At 45.8% G+C, this 18,465-nt stretch overlaps 1 long non-coding RNA gene across 2 annotated transcripts in view; it reads right to left on the bottom strand.

The window, feature by feature from the left end:
- LOC138672186 (uncharacterized) overlaps window positions 1-18,465 on the bottom strand; it is a 180,775-nt gene that overhangs the window by 15,313 nt on the left and 146,997 nt on the right. For both annotated transcript variants that reach the window (XR_011319628.1, XR_011319627.1), the window contains exons 2-3: window positions 1,734-1,833; window positions 1,580-1,663 (exon numbers count right to left, since the gene is read on the bottom strand). This is a non-coding gene — a long non-coding RNA (uncharacterized lncRNA). The remainder of the gene's footprint in view (window positions 1-1,579; window positions 1,664-1,733; window positions 1,834-18,465) is intronic.

Raw genomic sequence — 18,465 nt, 5'->3', positions numbered from 1 at the left:
TCAGTTGCACCCACACATCTACACCTACGTTCTAAGATTTTTCCTCCCTTGTCCGCCTGCCCTCAAGTAGAAATTTTTGTGAGATTAATCAGGGAGGACTTTCAGAAACTAAACCCTTGTATCCTCCATGACAACCTCACACCTCGACAGAGGACCGCCCTGAGGGAACTCGGAGCTATGAAGGATGTTGTTATTAAAAGGGCGGACAAGGGAGGTAATGTAGTTCTGTGGCCTATTGATCTGTATGAGGCTGAGGCCTTTAAACAATTACTTAGACCCGATCATTACAAAAAACTTGATGCTTTACCACTAGCGAAATTTCAACGAGAATTGAATCATCTGTTAGATGAAGGGGTGGAATCTCAAGCCATTACTACTAAAATGAGACTGGCTCTTTTGCCAGAATTCCCCATTATTCCTACGTTTTATCTGTTACCTAAAGTTCACAAAGACCCCCTGTGCCCACCGGGCAGACCTATCGTCTTGGGTATGGGGGGTCTTTGTGAACCAGCCTGTCAGTTCATCGACTTCTATCTGAAACAATGCGTTGAGACCCTCCCGTCTTTTGTTAAGGACACCACTGAGGTCCTGAGAAGACTGGATGGCCTCACACTGGACGACGATATGTGGCTCGTTACCTGCGACGTGGAGTCCCTCTATACGTCGATAGGGCATGGCCACGGGATGCGGGCTGTGAAATTTTTTCTTGACATGACAAATTTGGAAACTAATTTGATTCATTTTATTTTGGAACTTTTACAGTTTATTCTTACCCATAATTTTTTTGTGTTCAAGGACCGCCCCTTCCAACAGCTCCAGGGCACGGCTATGGGGGCGTCTTGTGCGCCCTCGTATGCTAATCTGTTCCTGGGGCTGTGGGAGAGGGATACGGTCCTTGACACACCAGGACACAGCTCCGTTGTCTCGTGGCTTCGCTATATCGACGATATTTTGTTTATATGGCAGGGCTCCACGTCGCAGTTGGATTCTTTTTTGAACCAACTAAACGTCAACACACTCAATATAAGACTTACATGGAAGTACAGCCAGAAGTCAATTGACTTTCTGGACCTGCTAATCACCAATTCTAGCAAGGGTACTGTAGATACAACTATCTTCCGTAAAGAAACGGCCACGAATGCACTATTGCACTTTACGTCGTCTCATCCCCCTAAACTCAAAAGTTCAATACCTACGGGACAGTTCTTGAGAGCTCGTCGCATCTGTTCGGACGATGCTAATTTTATCAACCAAGCCAAGGACTTATCCTCTCGGTTTAAAAATAGAGGTTATAAACAAAAAGACATCTATAGAGGCTTTTCCCGCGCCCTCTACTCTGATAGAGCTACTTTACTGGCAAAACCACCTAGAAGAACTAACAATAAAAATGTAGATTTGACACCTCGTTTTATTACTAAATTCAATTCTAACTGGTCAGAAATTAACAGCATTTTTAAAAAACACTGGCCTGTTCTGTTAACTGACAGGGATTTGGCCAATCAATTGACATCTTATCCCCTCATTACATGGCGCAAATCTCGCACTCTAGGTGATCTTTTATGTAATAGCCATTACGTACCCCCTAAGAGCAATCCGTTTGGTTCCATCAGCCGTGGTCCCCCATGGGGCTGCTTCCCTTGTGGTAAGTGCTCGGCCTGTGGGACTATCAAAAGAACAAAAAATTTTACCAATTCTGCAGGAGATAAAAACTATACGATCGTCCATCATATTACCTGTAACACCGAAGCAGTGGTCTATTGTGGCCGATGCCCATGTGACCGTCTGTACGTCGGTATGACGACCAGACCCTTAAAGATTCGAGTACAGGAACACCTGAGAAACATAAGAGGTTCAACAAACTGTTCCGAACCACAGCTGTTAAAACCCATTCCTAAACATTTTTTCGAGAAACATAATAGCAATCCAAAAGGATTCTCTGTATGCGGGATTGACCGTATCTATACGGGGATTCGAGGTGGTAATGTGAAACAGAGACTGCTCCAGAAAGAAGCGCGGTGGATAGTAACTCTGGACACACTCTCACCTAAGGGTTTAAACGAGGCCCTCAGTTTCAAATCTTTTCTTTAGATTAAGTTCTTTAGACTTAGTCCTTTTTATTTATTTTTGCATTATAGACCGGGAATATTTTATTGTTTTATTGGTTATATATATTCATTTTGATGTCTTGTTCTCACTAGATGCTGCTGTCGTCCATTTGTTTTCTATTCATATACATATGGAAGGGAGACCATATCGGAGATGCTATCCGGATTTACAGAGGACATATAGACTGACCGACGTCGGACACAGTCATGATATCATCCCTTATCTTCCAGTCCGACGTTCTATGGCGATACAATTGCAATAACTTTTTTTTTCCAATTTCTCGGCGGTCTTCTCCTGATTAGGCATACAGTCTGGCCTTATATTTATGTTTATATCTGTATATGTCTATATATTTATATTACATATTGTGATAATTAGGTCTTGATTACCTATTAATCTGTATGCTGTTCTTATTATTATAATACTGCATTAGGAGTGTGCCATACAAAGGGGCTGCTGCCATCTCTCTGAATAATGTTACTGCATTCTGATTAAGCCCCTTTTGGTACACCCAGAGTTAATCCTGTTGAATTTATCACCTTATGCTCTGTAGTTTATTAATGCGCCGGCCTTTCCTCCTTCCATTTACCCAGCACTAGGGAGATAATCTTCTAGTAATTGCCTTATCCGCTGCGGGCTATCCTGTTGGAAACCCGACGCCTAGTAAGAGATCTCTACCGATATCCTTTATGTGTACCTTCTTGATCCTGGCGCAGAAGCGCCCCACGCATGCGCTGTGTGGCCTCGGTAGCGTCGCCGACCGGTAGCGTTGCTGTGGTGATGGGCCGGATGACGTGTGTCCTCCTTCCCAGGCTCCACGGCGCGCTCCGCCCCGCCTCGCAGCTGATGTGTTTACACATCATGCTAGGGATAGCGCGCCGATTCGCTGGTACTCCCCTCACTTCCTCATATATTCCCGGCCCTCTTTTTATAAGCCACGCCTCCTGACGAAGCCAAGGCGGTGAAACGCGCGTCGAGGCTCTTTGTGCCCTGTCTGCACGCCTGCACCTGGTGGCCACGATGTCTCAAGGTATTTACATCTAAGGTTCACTCATTTACTATACCTTTATTTATGCTTTATCTGGCATACCTTGCCTCATATGACACAGCCTTGCGACCCAGTATTCTGGGTGTGCGGGGCTGGTATCATATGGCTCACATTTCCACATGCTCTCTCTTATGAGGTGTCATATAAACTATAGTGGGCGCTAGTTTATGTTTGGCATCTAGGCTTCAGGTGCTTTAGGTATTTGCAGCAGGGCCTTTTTTCTGTGCAGTCTTTGGTGCATCCCCCTATACGGTATTACATCTGATGCACTGTTCCTTTTTAGCTGTTCTTTTTCTTTATCACTGTTGTCCTGTTCGTTCCGGCGCTACTATATTTAACGTTTGCACCGATACTAGTGTATTTAATATTTTCTAATAAAATTTATATCTTTATGTACCCCTGTCTGGTCTGGACTTTATAGGAGCATATTCTATGGTGTAATCATTCAACCATATTGCTTATCTGGCACCGTACTTCACGGTTGCTAAGCTCCCCTCCTTTCTCTTTTTGGTTTATATATATCAGCTGACAGGGGTTGCCCTTTGGTAGCTCTTAGGGTTCTCTTTTAGGTTAACAGATCAGAGTCGTGTTTGATTCCAGTGCTAAATTTAATGATGTCTCCCTGAATGACGTTCTGCTGACAGGACCAGACCTCAATAACAAACTACTGGGTGTACTTATGCGCTTCCATAAGGATTCCATTGACTCCATCGCTGACATCCAGCAAATGTTCCATTGTTTCCTTGTGAGAGAGAGAGACAGAAACTTCCTAAGATTCTTCTGGTACAGAGACAATGATCCTACTAAAGAAGTCACAGAGTATCGCAGTCGCCATTTACGGACTCAAAAGGTCGGCTCAGGAAGGAGAAGCAGAATACGGTACAGATGTCAGACAATTCATGGAAAAGGACTTTTATGTCGACGACTGTCTAAAAGCCATGCCTTCAAATGAGACTGCCATCAGTCTTCTCAGGAGAGCTCAGGACTAGTGTTGAGCGATACCGTCCGATACTTGAAAGTATCGGTATCGGATAGTATCGGCCGATACCCGAAAAATATCGGATATCGCCGATACCGATATCCGATACCAATACAAGTCAATGGGACATCAAGTATCGGAAGGTATCCTCATGGATCCCAGGGTCTGAAGGAGAGGAAACTCTCCTTCAGGCCCTGGGATCCATATTAAAGTGTAAAATAAAGAATTAAAATAAAAAATATTGTTATATTCACCTCTCCGGCGGCCCCTGGACATCAGCGGGAGGATCCGGCGTCCGGCACGGCTTCTTTCTTCAAAATGCGCGCCTTCAGGACCTGTGGAATGACGTCCCGGCTTCTGATTGGTCGCGTGCCGCCCATGTGACCGCCACGCGACCAATCAGAAGCCGCGACGTCATTCCTCAGGTCCTAGAAGGCGCTCATTCTAGGACTTTAGCTGAGGAATGACGTCGCGGCTTCTGATTGGTCGCGTGGCGGTCACATGGGCGGCACGCGACCAATCAGAAGCCGGGACGTCATTCCACAGGTCCTGAAGGCGCGCATTTTGAAGAAAGAAGCCGTGCCGGACGCCGGATCCTCCCGCTGATGTCCAGGGGCCGCCGGAGAGGTGAATATAACAATATTTTTTATTTTAATTCTTTATTTTACACTTCCGATACCGATACCCGATATCACAAAAATATCGGATCTCGGTATCGGAATTCCGATACCGCAAGTATCGGCCGATACCCGATACTTGCGGTATCGGAATGCTCAACACTACTCAGGACATGCTTGCCTGCTCGAACCTTAGGCTTCATAAAATAGCCTCAAACAGCCAAGAACTCATGGAAGCGTTCCCTTCTCAAGACCTATATAATGGTCTCAGAGACCTGGACCTGGGGTCAGACCCCGCACCAATGCAACACAGCCTCGGGCTTCTCTGGAATCTACAATCAGACACTTTCACATTTCAGGTCAGCCAGGAAGAAAGGCCTTTCACATGGAGAGGCATCCTGTCTACCATCAACAGTCTGTACGACCCCTTGGGTTTCGCAGCTCCTGTTACTATACAAGGCAAGGCCCTACTAAGAAACTTAACTAGGGAAACATCTGACTGGGATGCACCTCTGCCACCTGACAAGAGGATCCAGTGGGAAGAGTGGAAGAACTCGTTAGCAGCACTCTCCAACCTGCATGTGCCAAGACCATACACCCCTGTGCCTTCTACTGAGATACAGAGCCAAAGACTGTACATATTTGCCGCTGTTGCCTACCTCAAAACTGTAGACTCCAAATGTCAGTGCCACATTGGTTTCGTCATGGGAAAGGCCAAACTCGCACCACAACCAGAGCACACTATACCCAGGTTAGAGCTTTGTGCCGCAGTCTTAGCCGTTGAGTTAGCGGAGTTCATTGCATCCGAAATGGATATCGACCTGACACAGGCCAAGTTCTACTCAGACAGCAAAGTAGTCCTGGGATATATCCACAACGAAACCAGGCGATTCTACGTTTATGTCAATAACAGAGTGCTACGAATCAGGAAATCTGTTCATCCAAAGCAGTGGCATTACATACCCACAGATCAGAACCCCGCGGATCATGCAACTAGAGCAGTTGACGCAAGTCGACTAGGAAGCACAACATGGCTCTCTGGACCAAAACTATTGTACATTGAGGAATGTTTTCCAGACACCTTTGAACTAGTAGGAGAGGACTCAGATGCTGAAATCCGCCCTCAGGTGTCTACACTACATAAAATGACCTCTGTTATCCAGCTTGGATCTTGCAGGTTCGACAGATTCTCAAGTTGGAAGTCACTTACTCGAGCCATTACCTGCCTGACTCATATAGCTCGCTCATTCAGGACCACCAGAACTCGTGACATGGAAAAATCTAAAGGAGCAGCGAGGCTTACCCACAAAAGCCTAATCCCCTTCATGGCTGAAGCTGCAGCTATAATCAATGCAAGACCCCTGGTTCCAGTTCCTAACGACCCTGAGGAGCTCTTGTTATTGACTCCAGCTACTCTACTTACCCAGAAAACGGGACTGTCCAGTGCCCCTCCAGGAGGATTCGACGCTAAGGACCTCTACAAGCGCCAATGGAGACAGGTACAAAGTCTTGCAAATACTTTCTGGGACAGGTGGCGCAAACAATATTTGTCTACCCTGCAGCCACGGATGAAGTGGCAATCTACTAAACCTAATCTTAACATAGGTGACCTTGTTCTTGTGAAAGACTGTCAAATTCATCGGAACCAGTGGCCACTTGGTCTAGTTAACGCAACGTTCCCGAGCAAGGACGGCAACGTCCGCAAAGTTGAGCTAAGGATGACCAAAGGGAATGAACCTAAGACATTTTCCAGACCGGTATCTGAACTGGTCCTATTGTTGCCTTCGGAAGAAAGGAGTAGTGACATCCGTTGATGCCAGTGTTCTGTCTCCGCCATCCAATTTGCTACCCCCGATTATTTGCTTGCATAATTGCAGTTTCCTCAGTATACAGTATTGATATATTCATGCCTTTATTCATCTGTGGTGTTTTGGCTCCCTCTAGCGGTCAGAGTCATGTTCACAGTTCAATTTTCTGTTTTGTATTATCCATGTATGATTCTCCTCCTCTTTTGCAATGCATTATGGTAGCTCAGCCTCCATTTCCCTCCATTTTTCCTTTCACTTTCTTCAGTTTGCCTTCAAGGAAAGACGCTTCACTTCATCCCCCTTGCGATTGCATTGCCGGTATGTCTTTATGCCTTCTCTAGATAATCCCTGCTCTATATTAGCCTAGCTTAGCCAGTTGTACTCCTAGTTCAGTTATTAGCTTCTAAATGTTATGCATAATGTATATCATGTGTAGTATGTATCTGTTCTATACCATGCACTGATTCTATGTATATCATTGTTCACAGTTTCACCTCATCAATATACCACTACGTTTAATAAAGCACAGACTCAACCACAGTCTCCTTATAGGACCCCGGTAAAGCGGTTTAGCTGACTGTATAGCTACGTCGAACTCAGTCGAGGGGTTCAAGAGAGGCCTGGATGTCTTCCTGGAGCAGAACAATATTGTATCATACAATTATTAGGTTCTGTAGAAGGACGTAGATCTGGGTATTTATTATGATGGAATATAGGCTGAACTGGATGGACAAATGTCTTTTTTTCGGCCTTACTAACTATGTATGTTACGTATGAGCCTGCCTCAGCTAGTGAGGACAGAACAGTGAGCATGGTTAATGAGTAGTGGAGAAAAGGAAAGGCAAGTAAACTTAGAAGACAGTGTTTAGTCTTACCGTCTGGCCGATTTCTGGAGTATTTCTGTTATATTTCAGATGACACACTTAAAATATCTCACTTGAAATTATGTAACATCTGACTGAAGTCAGATCTGACCCACACCATGCAACTTATATCATTCAAATGACCAAGAAATGAGGCCAGGTGAGACAGGGAGGGGAGGAAAGGAGGTGGAGGACAGTCCACAGCAGGAGACAATTAGCAGATTGCAGTTAATACAACATTTGTCTGTCAAAAATGAAGACAGGAATGAGGAGAGAGAGCTGGTGTCACAGTGGTGAGTGAGCAGGCGTCCCTGCTGGGGGAAGGGGCAGCGTGCACAGAAGCCAGTGCTACATAATGACAGTCTATAGTCCGACAAATGGTGGCCAATGCCAATTCAATTTGCCTTAGAGAAGGACATCATGGTTGGAAGAATAGAAGGAACAAGTCAAAAAGGAATATCAGCAACTCAATAGCTTAATACAATCAAGATGATGGCGGGAAAGACCCTGGTGGACCTATCTAGGCTTGCACAAGATTGATCTTTATACAGCGTTCATCTATCAAGTCGCCATGGCTCAGATTGAACTGAAGGCCGTTAAGTAATAAATAAGATTCACTCATCTCAAATGCATATTTCTGGTTTGGGATTGAAGTAAAAAAACAATCATAGAGGTGCAATACCAAAGTGTTCCACATGAGGGAGATCTGTGACTACTTTTACATTGTTTTCTACTGCACGTTTTTAAATTTGGCAGAAAAAAAGAACCATTATTGCAAAACGATTTAAATCAATGCTTTGCTTTTATAACAGATACATTTTCATGGAACAGTTTGCATAAAATATATTTGTACTGTCCCACATGTGAAATCCAGACACATAAGCACTGCAACATCTACATTAAAGGGAACCTCATTCCCTCCCTAAACCGCCACTATGGATCTATTCCACAGTATTTCTGCATTCTAGCTACTCCATTATTGTGTCTATGTGATATCTATAGGCTTTTAAAATCAAGTTTTATTCAGCGTTCACTGTATACAAATGTCCCAGGACTAGTCCAGCAGTGCATTGATTTGCACAGACTCGTCCTACCTCCCATCTTGTAAACACGTACATGACATTATATAATTTGGAAGAACGACGTAACAATTGGCTTTTTCAAATCTCGCATATGGACGTGACGTTCGGCATCCCAGGGAAGAATGCTGAAGCTTGGGAACACACAGCCAGCTTTAATGCGCATTATGAAGGAGGTAGAACAGCATGCACATTTGCATGATTTGCAAGGAGCCGATGGTGACGTTGTGTGGCGCCCCATGGTCCTAGTTATCACAGTAGCATTGCTTTCCTCACGGGGAGAGTGATGTTACGTTTGGAAGCAATGAAGGATAACTCTTATCAGGTAACCACCATTCACACAACATGTTCACACTACAGGCCACAAGGGGGAGCTTTTGATCCTATTCCTAGGTGACTCCCCTATATATATATTGTGGTTTGAAAGGCAATAGGAGAGTAGATTGTCAGAGAGACAGAAGAGAGCAGACCGACATAGAGTGTCAGAAGGTCTGAAGGGGCCGTGTAGTCTGGAGTACTACAGCTCCTGGAAAGAGACATACAGAAAGCCGAACATTGTTCAGTGAGCGTGAAGGAGAGCGAAGCACAGGAGAATAACATCAGGGGAGACCAGCTAAGATTAGGCTGCCTCCCTCTGAGGCGCAGATAACCGGTAGCCGGACCACCGAGGTTGTAAGGGACTCTACGAATTACAGCAGAGATCGGCAGGACAGCTGAACTGCAAGTTACCTGTCTGCCACAAACACCTGAGACACAATAACACAAACAGGGCCCGGGGAGTGATAGAGTCCCCATAAAAAGGCTCGAGATACCTGTCATGCAGGTATTGTCCTATCCTATATGGGGGACAGAGAGAACTGTGAGGACCTTATCTGAAGCCATCGGCAGTAAGGGACTACAACACCACCGCACTAGAGGAAGGCTTTTAACTCCACCTGGTAAAGGGGACTCTGGATTCGCTTCCAAGCCGGCCGGACCCTGCCTGCCCTGTGATCTGGTACCCTGGACTGTGGCTGCCTGAAGTCTTCAGTAAACCAGGTAAAGAGACTGCAAACCTGTGTCCTCTTTCTTTACTGCACCATTCACCATTTCCATCTACTCACCGGGAGCCCTGGGGATACACTTCACCTGTGGGAAGTTGTACCATCTAGCTGCCATAACATCACCCTGGAGGACTTCCTAAAGCAGTGTCGGTCCACACTGACCGAATACCACACGTGGCGTCATGAACATAAACTTTATTCAATTTCCACTTTTACATGGGCGCCCAGGGCCACGGACCGTGTCGCCACTGAGACATCCTCCTGTGAACACTGGACCCGGTACTGGGTACCCCACGGCCCTGGCAGGAGACTCAGTTGCTCTTAAAAATTATGCAAATCATGCTCAGAGTGATGTGCTTACAAAATGGGAGGCAGTACTAATCCAGGGAAATTAAAACCCAATGAACTAGTACTGATACATTTACATACTGTGAACACAAAATAAAATTTGATTTTGAAAGTACATAAAGTCACAAAAAGGGGGTAGTTTGAATACAGAAATAATGTGGTGTATAGCTGTGGTATCTAGAGTTGAGCGACTTTTACTTTTTTAGGATCGAGTCAGGTTTCGCAACACCCGACTTTGTCAAAAGTCGAGTCGGGTGAAATCGGACGATTATTTCGAAGAGTCAAGGGCCGACCGAAACACGAAACCCAATGCAAGTCAATGGGGAATCAAAGTCAGCAGTGAGTGGAGGACAGGAAAACACCTACGGTGCCCATTTTAATGCCAAAAACATCAATTCTTATTTCTTAAGCTTGTCAATCTTAATTTACTTCATATTAATAGTTAGGCATTGAAAACAGGGGGTCATTTGGCTAAAGTTGTGGGGGGGGGTAGGGCTGGATCAAGATTTTCGTGGGCCCAGGAAATGCGGAATACGTCACGGCGGTGGAGCAGGGAGAGGTAAGTATTTCAACTTTGCAAGTGCTTTGATCCTGAGCAAGCAGGGGGGTCCACTAGTTGGCACTGGCACAGGGCCCCTCATAGTACAGCAGTGTGTTTGATGGCGGGTGGAACCTCCCACTGCCAGAGACACTTTTGCGTACTATGAGGGGCCCTGTGAAAGTGCCAACGAGCATGCCCCCCCACCTGATGAAGGAACCTGCACTTTCATCTCCACCTTCCTCTTTGTCCCCATGTAAGGTGGTATAGTATGCGGGAAGGGGAACCTGACTTTCAGCAGGGTCAGATTCAGGCTGTGTAGAGTGCAAGGGGAATGTAGTGGTCTGGGTCAATGTACCAGCAGACTCATCTAGCAGTGGCTGGGCAATGGGTAGGAGGATGAGGAGGAAACACACATATAGGCCCAAATAATAAAATAGGCTAAATGCAGTTCAAAATTGGTAACAGGACTAAACAGGCGGCATAGCTTTGTTCAGTGGAGGTCAATTGTAATGAGTGGCACAGACACAGTTAGTAGACCCAAATACAAAAGTTGGCTAAAAGCAGTTCAAAATTGGTAACAGGACTAAACACGCGGCATAGCTTTGTTCTGTGGAGGACAATTGTAATGAGTGGCGCAGACACAGTTAGTAGGCCCAAATACAAAAGTAGGCTAAAAGCAGTTCAAAATTGGTAACAGGACTAAACAGGCGGCATAGCTTTGTTCAGTGGAGGACAATTGTAATGAGTGGCGCAGACACAGTTAGTAGGCCCAAAATAAAAAAGTAGGTTAAATGCAGTTCAAAATTGGTAACAGGACTAAACAGGCGGCATAGCTTTGTTCTGTGGAGGACAATTGTAATGAGTGGCGCAGACACAGTTAGTAGGCCCAAATACAAAAGCACCCACCTGTCCAGGCAAACGGCACACGCACGGGTGCTTGCGCCAGGTGGTGACCACGGCCCCGTGGGGGGAGTCAGCCCATTTAAGGAGGTATAAAAATGGCCTATGGTGGACATTCAGCAGCTGCAAATGGAGGAATTGGAGAAGTCAGTAAGAGGAGGCTAAAAGCAAGACATTTGTCAGGCAAGCTACATGTCAGCAGGAGAAGGTGGGGCAAAATAGTTTGAAATCCATGATTGGTTCATTTTAATGAAGGTTAGATCATCAACATTCTGGGTAGCCAGACTTGTCCTTTTTTCGGTCAGTATTGAACCAGCAGCACTGAAGACTCTTTCTGATAGCACACTAGAAGCAGGACAAGCGTGCTCCTGTAATGCATATTCTGCCAATTCAGGCCAGGTGTCTATTTTAGATGCCCAATAATCAAAGGGGAATGACCTGTGAGGGAGAACATCGATAAGGGAGGAAAAGTAGTTCGTAACCATACTGGACAAATGCTGTTTCCTGTCACTTTGAATCGATGCAGCACTACCTGTCGTGTCAGCGGTCATTGCGAAATCACTCCACAACCTGGTCATAAAACCCCTCTGTCCAACGCCACTGCGAATTTGTGCACCTCTAACACCTCTGCCATGTTGCCCCCTACAGCTCGTGTGAGAACCATCACCGCCGCTGTGTGCTGGAAATGCCTGTACCAAACAGTCTACAAGAGTTGCTTCTTTGGTAGCCAATATTTGCTCAAGCTTCTCATGTGGCATGATATTTTGTAATTTTCCTTTATATCGTGGATCCAGGAGGCAGGCCAACCAGTAATCGTCATCGGTCATAATTTTGATAATGCGGGGGTCCCTTTTTAGGATACGCAAGGCATACTCAGCCATGTGGGCCAATGTTCCATGTGCCAATTCACTGCTTGTGCTGGGTTGAGGAGCACTTTCTTCCAAATTAACATCACTTTGTGTTCCGCAAAAACCCTGTACCTGTTCAACGCCACCAGTTTCTATTGCTCCCTGAGAAGCATCCTCCTCCCATAAATATTCATCCCCATTATCCTCCTCCTCCTCCTTCTCTTCATCCGCCACCTCATCCAGGAGAGTTCCCTGAGCAGACAATGGCTGACTGTCATCAAGGCTTCCCTCCTCCTCGGCTGCAGATGCCAGCTCCTTAATGTGTGTCAAACTTTGCATCAGCAGACGCATTAGTGGGATGCTCATGCTTATGATGGCGTCGTCTGCACTTACCAGCCGTGTGCATTCCTCAAAACACTGAAGAATTTTACAGAGGTCTTGGAGCTTCGACCACTGCACACCTGACAACTCCATGTCTGCCATCCAACTGCCTGCCCGTGTATGTGTATCCTCCCACAAAATAATTACAGCACGCCTCTGTTCGCACAACCTCTGAACCATGTGCAGTGTAGAGTTCCACCTTGTTGCAACGTTGATTATTAGGCGGTGCTGGGGAAGATTCAGCGATCGCTGATGGTTCAGCATACGGCTGGAGTGTATGAGCGACCGGCGGATGTGCGAGCAAAGTCTTCGCACCTTCAGGAGCAGGGCTGGTAACTCCGGAAAAATTTTGAGCAAGCACTGCACCACCAGGTTCAAGGTGTGATCCAGGCAAGGTAAGTGTTTAAGATCTGAAAGGGCTATGGCAGCTATAAAATTCATTCCGTTATCACTGACTACCTTGCCTGCCTCAAGATGTACACTGCCCAGCCATGACTGAGTTTGTTGCTGCAAGTACTCGGCCAGTACTTCCGCGGTGTGTCTGTTGTCGTCCAAACAATTCATTTCTAAAACAGCCTGCTGACGCTTACCACTAGCTGTTCGATAATGGGACACCTCATGTGCAACACTGGCAGCTGCAGATGGAGTGGTCGTGCAACTGCACTCTGCGGACGAGCTTTCGCTTCTGGAGGAGGAAGAGGAGGAGGAGGGGTGGAGAACGCCTACAGCCAACTGTTTCCTAGACCGTGGGCCAGGCAGAACTGTCCCACTATGGCTGTCCCCTGTGGACCCTGTATCCACCACTTTAACCCAGTTTGCCGTGATGGACACATAATGTCCCTGGCCATGCCTACTGGTCAATGCATCTGTTGTGAGGTGCACCTTTCTACTGACTGATTGCCTCAGTGCATGGACAATGCGGTCTTTGACATGCTGGTGGAGGGCTGGGATGGCTTTTCTCGCAAAGAAGTGTCGACTGGGTAGGTCATAGCTTGGTACTGCGTAGGCGATCAGGGCTTTGAAAGCTTCACTTTCAACCAACCGGTAGGGCATCATCTCTAATGAGATTAGTCTAGCAATGTGGGCGTTCAAATCCTGTGTACGCGGATGAGAGGATGAGTACTTTCTTTTCCTAACGAGAGTCTCTTGTAGGGTGAGCTGGACTGGAGAGGTGCATATGGTGGAACTAGCGGTGGTGGTGGTGGTGGTGTGGACATGGCGGATTGAGAGAGGGTTGGTGATGGTATTCTCAATGTTGGCCTACATACAGTGTTTCCTACCAATAACCTTGTGATTTTCTGACTGCTTTGGCCTTGCGATGATACCTCCAAATTTGCTGCTGGTGGTGTCCTAACCGGTGGGCTTACAGTTAGGGAAGCAATGTAGCGTTTCTGACTACCTTCATTCTGAGCAGGTGCACCAACGGTACGGGATGTTTGGTAGTTAGTCCAGGCTTGCAAGTGCATGCTGGTTAAATGTCTAAGCATGCACGTTCTATTTTAATTTTGAAGATTCTTCCCTCTGCTAAAGGTTTGAGCATTTCTTACGGATAACTTTTGACTGATCCTTCAGAGCTTGGTTAAAAAATTGCCACACTACACTCTTCCTACTATGGAATACCTTTTCAGGCATTGCATGCTGTGCTACTTTCACTGGATGGCCACGCTGTCCTACAAGTGTTTTTGTTTTTGGCAAATGTTTTTGGCCTGATACGGGCCTGCCAGATGACAGCTTTTGCGATGTAGATGGCTGCTGCAGATCATCCTCCTCCGCTTCTGAGCTACTGGCAGTGGCACCCTCTTCCCCCAATGGCTGCCAATCTGAGTCAACAACTGGGTCATCTATCACCTCCTCTTCAATGTCATGTGCACCTTCCTCTGTGTCACCGTGTAAGGTGCTATAGCGTTCATCAGGTCAGATTCTGGCTCCGTACACTGCGAGGGCAATGTAGTGATCTGAGTCAATGGAACAACATAATAATCTAGCTGTGGCTGTGCATCAGTGCGCTCCATGTCCGATTCATCTTATAATGGGCAGTTAACAATTTCCCTTTTTAACCCAGGCACGGTATGTGTAAAGAGCTCCATGGAGTAACCTGTAGTGTCGCCTGACGCATACTTCACTTTTGGTTTGAGGGAAGGACAAAAGGAAATGTCTTTTTCCTGACCAGGAGCATCCACTGACGACTCGCTGCTTTTATATTTGGAACTTTCTGAAGAGTAGGTGAAAGTGCTAGAGACTGAGTCAGCAAGGAAAGCCAAAACTTTTTCCTGCTGCTGCGGCTTTAAAAGCTGTTTTCCTACTCCCAGATAAGGGAGCCTTTGAGGCCTTGTGTAGCCAGACGATGACGCTGGCTCAACACCTCCAGCCTTAGGTGCCACTACCAACAGATGCACCACCACCACCACCATCAGTACCAACTGGCAACCACCGCCCACGGCCTCTTCCACGAGACTTCCTCATTTTTTGGAAAATCTAACCAAAATAACAACCGTTATATGATACTGTAAAACAAGGTGTACAGTATATAAACTTGTTGAGAATCTAAATCTCCCTTTTTTTGGGGGGGAGACTGAACCAAAACTCAGGCCCTGTGCATAAAACAACACAATGTAAGTGGCAGAAAGTGGCTGGCTGCTATACGACAAACTAACAGGACAGAAGTATATCCACTTTGAGAGAATTTGAATCTCACTTTTTTGGGGGGAGACTGAACCAAAACTCAGGCCCAGTGTATATAACAACACAATCTAAGCGGCAGAAAGTGGCTGGCTGATATATGACAAAGTAACAGGACAGAAGTATATCCACTTTGTGAGAATTTGAATCTCACTTTTTTTTTGGGGGGGGGGAACTGAACCAAAACTCAGGCCCAGTGTATACAGGTCCTTCTCAAAAAATTAGCATATAGTGTTAAATTTCATTATTTACCATAATGTAATGATTACAATTAAACTTTCATATATTATAGATTCATTATCCACCAACTGAAATTTGTCAGGTCTTTTATTGTTTTGATACTGATGATTTTGGCATACAACTCCTGATAACCCAAAAAACCTGTCTCAATAAATTAGCATATCAAGAAAAGGTTCTCTAAACGACCTATTACCCTAATCTTCTGAATCAACTAATTAACTCTAAACACATGCAAAAGATACCTGAGGCTTTTATAAACTCCCTGCCTGGTTCATTACTCAAAACCCCCATCATGGGTAAGACTAGCGACCTGACAGATGTCAAGAAGGCCATCATTGACACCCTCAAGCAAGAGGGTAAGACCCAGAAAGAAATTTCTCAACAAATAGGCTGTTCCCAGAGTGCTGTATCAAGGCACCTCAATGGTAAGTCTGTTGGAAGGAAACAATGTGGCAGAAAACGCTGTACAACGAGAAGAGGAGACCGGACCCTGAGGAAGATTGTGGAGAAGGACCGATTCCAGACCTTGGGGAACCTGAGGAAGCAGTGGACTGAGTCTGGTGTGGAAACATCCAGAGCCACCGTGCACAGGCGTGTGCAGGAAATGGGCTACAGGTGCCGCATTCCCCAGGTAAAGCCACTTTTGAACCATAAACAGCGGCAGAGGCGCCTGACCTGGGCTACAGAGAAGCAGCACTGGACTGTTGCTAAGTGGTCCCAAGTACTTTTTTCTGATGAAAGCAAATTTTGCATGTCATTCGGAAATCAAGGTGCCAGAGTCTGGAGGAAGACTGGGGAGAAGGAAATGCCAAAATGCCTGAAGTCCAGTGTCAAGTACCCACAGTCAGTGATGGTGTGGGGTGCCATGTCAGCTGCTGGTGTTGGTCCACTGTGTTTCATCAAGGGCAGGGTCAATGCAGCTAGCTATCAGGAGATTTTGGAGCACTTCATGCTTCCATCGGCTGAAATGCTTTATGGAGATGAAGATTTCATTTTTCAGCACGACCTGGCACCTGCTCACAGTGCCAAAACCACTGGTAAATGGTTTACTGACCATGGTATTACTGTGCTCAATTGGCCTGCCAACTCTCCTGACCTGAACCCCATAGAGAATCTGTGGGATATTGTGAAGAGAAAGTTGAGAGACGCAAGACCCAACACTCTGGATGAGCTTAAGGCCGCTATTGAAGCATCCTGGGCCTCCATAACATCTCAGCAGTGTCACAGGCTGATTGCCTCCATGCCACGCCGCATTGAAGCAGTCATTTCTGCCAAAGGATTCCCGACCAAGTATTGAGTGCATAACTGAACATTATTATTTGTTGGTTTTTTTGTTTGTTATTAAAAAACACTTTTATTTGATTGGATGGGTGAAATATGCTAATTTATTGAGACAGGTTTTTTGGGTTATCAGGAGTTGTATGCCAAAATCATCAGTATTAAAACAATAAAAGACCTGACAAATTTCAGTTGGTGGATAATGAATCTATAATATATGAAAGTTTAATTGTAATCATTACATTATGGTAAATAATGAAATTTAACACTATATGCTAATTTTTTGAGAAGGACCTGTATAACAACACAATCTAAGTGGCAGAAAGAGGCTGGCTGATATACGACAAAGTAACAGGACAGAAGTATATCCACTTTGTGAGAATTTGAATCTCACTTTTTTGGGGGGAGACTGAACCAAAACTCAGGCCCAATGTATAAAACAACACAATGTAAGTGGCAGAAAGTGGCTGGAAGATATATGAAAAAATACAAGGACTGTAGTACAATTTCAATCTCCCTACAATCATCTCAGGAAAAGTATGGCAGCAATAAAAAGGACTGCTGCACACAAAAGTGTGGGCAAATAAACAAGATAACTGTACAGAAAGGCGCAACAGGATTTTTGCTTTTAAAATAGCAGTTGGTTTGCACAGCAGCGTGCAAACAGCAATGCAGCTATCAGGTAGCCTTATAAGGCAGCCTAATAAGCTATAGAGCTGATGCACATAAATATAGCCTCCACTGTCCCTGCAAACAAATGGTGGTGTTGGACAGTGGAAATCGCTACAGCACAAGCAGTTTCGGGGGTTAATCTTCACTCCCTAACTATATCCCTTCTGATGCAGATGCAGCAACCTTTCCCTATGCTAACATCGGCAGAAGAAAGGTGGCGGTCGGCATGCACACCCCTTTATAGCCCCTGTGACACCGCAGAAAGCAAGCCAATCACTGTCATGCCCTTCTCTAAGATGGTGGGGACCGAGACCTATGTCATCACGCTGCCCACACTCTGCATCCTCCTTCATTGGCTGAAAAATGGCGCTGAAAGCGTCATACGAAACGCGACTTTGGCGCGAAGATCGCCGACCTCATGACCGATCCCACACTAGGATAGGGTCGGGTTTCATGAAACTCGACATTGCCGAAAGTCGACGATTTTTGAATTTGTCCGATCCGTTTCGCTCAACCCTAGTCCTGAATCCGTACCGTCTGAACGAGCTGCAATATGTGTTCTGGCCCTGATCATGTTCCTGCCCTTCCAGCTACTCCAAGTCTGCACCTTCAGCGCTTCCCCCTTGGAGTCAGCTGCTGCAGTTCTGGGGTCTGTCATGGAGTGGTACCTGGTGAACACCTCTGGATCAAGTCTAACCACACTATCAGGGGCTCTAGTGAAGAACCAGATGGTTACCTAGTTACGCCCCTCCAAGCTCTCCTTAATCCATAGCGCAGTGAGTCCACACCCACCAGCGTGACCGATCCGAAAGGATCGAACTTCCAGAAATTTGCAGATCCAACGAATTAGAACACTCTGCAATTGGATACGTGAGAATAAAAAAATAAAAGTCCAGCTCCATTTTACAAAATGCTAAAGAATCAGGTTAATGATAAAAGATGGGGGCTGGCTTTTACAACATAGAGATAGGAGGTCAGTGGGCACAGCTCATTCCACTTAAGGCCCCTTCACATTAAGCGACGCTGCAGCGATAC

Source organism: Ranitomeya imitator, chromosome 3 (genome assembly GCF_032444005.1).
Source record: "Ranitomeya imitator isolate aRanImi1 chromosome 3, aRanImi1.pri, whole genome shotgun sequence".
Taxonomy (NCBI): domain Eukaryota; kingdom Metazoa; phylum Chordata; class Amphibia; order Anura; family Dendrobatidae; genus Ranitomeya; species Ranitomeya imitator.
This window is presented reverse-complemented; position numbering and strand designations above follow the sequence as displayed.